Raw genomic sequence first — 2,962 nt, 5'->3', positions numbered from 1 at the left:
TCCGACTCCCAAGGAACCTATGCTCCTGTACATCGCCGCCACTAGCCGAGTAGTCAGCACGGTCATTGTAGTGGAGCGCAAGGAGGAAGGCAAGGCGCTGCCTGTCCAGAGACCGGTATATTACCTGAGCGAGGTACTGTCGACCTCCAAGTAGAACTACCACCACTACCAGAAAGATGTGCTATGGCGTACACTTTGCTGCCAAGAAATTGAAGCCTTACTTTCAGGAGCATCCAATCACGGTGGTCTGCACGACCCCGCTTGTCGAGATCATTGGTAGCCGAGATGCTTCTGGCCGAGTGGCCAAGTGGGCCATAGAGCTGGCTCCTTACACCATCCACTACCATCCCCGCACCGCCATCAAGTTACAAGCACTGGTCGACTTCCTCGTCGACTGGGCTGAGACCCAGTACCTACCTCCAGCACCTGATTCCACCCATTGGCGGATGCATTTCGACGGCTCCAAGATGCGCACTGGCTTGGGAGCCGGCGTCGTCCTCACCTCTCCCAAAGGCGACAAGCTCAAGTATGCGCTGCAAATCCACTTCGCCGCCTCCAATAACGTCACCGAGTACGAGTCACGCTCATTCACGGGCTCCGGCTTGCTAAAGAGCTTGGCATCCGCCGGATCTTGTATTATGGCGACTCGGACTTAGTGGTCCAGCAATCATCTAGCGATTGGGACGCGAAAGATGCAAACATGGCGAGCTACCGTTTCCTCGTGCAGTAACTCAGCGGGTATTTCGAAGGGTGCGAGTTCCTCCATGTGCCAAGGAATGACAACGACCAAGCAGATGCATTAGCATGAATCGGCTCTACCCGCCAAGCAATACCATCTGGTGTCGCCCTTCAATGCCTCCTCAAGCCGTCTGTCAAGCCTTCACCAGAATCAAACTCCATTTTTGTGCCAGCTCCTCCCGAAGACGTCGGATCCGACTCCAGAGCTCCGGCAGCTGGAACGAGGATTTTGGCGGAAGACCCCAAAGCTGCCACAGCCAAATCCAGCCCGGGGACTGCGGTGGCGGACTCGAAGACTCCAGAACTCGGCCCAAGGACCGCGCCAGTCGGCCTGGGGACTTCAACAACCCAGCAAGCGGCTGTTGACTCCACCCCGCCGCCTCCTAGCCCAACCGCCCTCGTCCAAGTGGCAGTTCTGGCAGTCGAAGAAGTAGCAGCACCCTCATGGGCCCAGCCCATCCTCAAATTCCTGGTGAACAAAGAGCTACCGACGGATGAAACTTCAGCTCGGCAAATACAACGTTGGGCGGCAGCCTACACCATAGTCAACAGAGAGCTGGTCAGGCGCAGCATCACTGGTGTCTACCAGCACTGCGTAGAGCCAGAGCAAGGCCAAGCGATTCTCAAAGACATCCATCAAGGCGAGTGCGGCCACCATGCGGCTTCAAGAGCACTCGTCGCCAAAGCCTTTCGACACGGTTTCTTCTGGCCAATTGCCTTGGAAGAGGCCAAGGAGCTGGTCCAAAAATGCAAAGGGTGTCAGAAGTTCAGCTCCAAGCCGCACCAGCCAGCTTCTGCACTCAAGACCATTCCCATTGCCTGGCCTTTTGCAGTTTGGGGTCTAGACATGGTGGGACCATTCAAAACAGCACGAGGTGGTTTAACTCACTTACTTGTCGCAGTGGACAAGTTCACCAAGTGGATAGAAGCAAAGCCAATGAAGAAGCTGAACGGTCCGACTGCTGTAACTTTCATCTCCGATATCACAATTCGGTACGGCGTACCACATAGCATCATCACCGACAACGGCACAAATTTTGCCAAAGGCGCCTTGGCCCGTTTCTGCGCAACACAGGGCATCCGACTGGACCTAGCGTCCGTCACCCATCCGCAGTCAAACGGCCAAGTGGAGCGAGCAAACGGCCTCATCCTGTCCGGCATCAAGCCTCGGTTGATCGAGCCTCTAGAGCGCTCGACTGGCTGTTGGCTCGACGAGCTGCCAGCCGTCCTCTGGAGTCTGCGCACGACACCAAACAAGTCAACCGGCTTCACGCCCTTCTTCCTCGTCTACGGTGCCTAAGCCGTCATCCCAACGGACATAGAGTTCGACTCCCCACGAGTCACCTTGTACACAGAGGAGGAAGCAGAAGAAGGACGACAAGACGGCGTCGATCTGCTGGAAGAGGGCCGGCTTTTGGCACTCAGCCGGTCCAGCATCTACCAGCAGAGCCTGCGCCGATACCACAACAGGAAGGTCAGGCCAAGATCTTTCCAAGAAGGCGACCTTGTTCTCCGGCTGATCCAGCGAACAGCCGGCCAGCACAAGCAGTCGGCGCCTTGGGAAGGCCCTTTCATCATCAGCAAAGTACTGGGCAACGATTCCTACTACCTGATCGACGCTCAGAAGCCTCTAGCACACAAGAGGTACGACTCCGGCAAGGAGACAGAGTGGCCATGGAATGCAAATCTCCTCCGAAGATTTTACAGTTGATGCAGTATCTACCACGCTACCTTTTGTATTAAAGTACCAAGACTTCGGGCCCTCCGAGGCGAGCTCGGGGACTGCCCTCTTTTGTCTGTATGATAAAAATTATGACTACGAGTATGTTACTCCTTTTTATGCCGCTTGGCACCGGGCTCGACAAGTCGGCCCGGGGACTTGCCGCCTTGCACTATGAAATGCTTCCTGCAGTCGGACAAGTATTGCGTAAATGCCTAAACCGTCTCCTGTCAGAAGCGGCAGCTCGCAAAGCGACTGTACGGTGGGCAGCAGTAAGGTAGAATGGGCATTCGCATGAAAAATGGCTAAGGACTCAAAGCATAAAACATAGCTCAAGACAGCTTCCAGCCTTTCTCGCAAACCGACTCTCGGATAGTCGGATTGCCGTCTTCTATCTAACCTGCTCAAAAATTCTTGAAAATGGCTAAGTACTTACTTTCTCAAAGTAGCCTAGCACTTGATCCAGCGATAGTCTGCAGAGCGGCCGTCCGATTGGCAAGGCAG

Source organism: Triticum dicoccoides, chromosome 1A (assembly GCF_002162155.2).
Source record: "Triticum dicoccoides isolate Atlit2015 ecotype Zavitan chromosome 1A, WEW_v2.0, whole genome shotgun sequence".
NCBI classification, from domain to species: domain Eukaryota; kingdom Viridiplantae; phylum Streptophyta; class Magnoliopsida; order Poales; family Poaceae; genus Triticum; species Triticum dicoccoides.
This window is presented reverse-complemented; position numbering follows the sequence as displayed.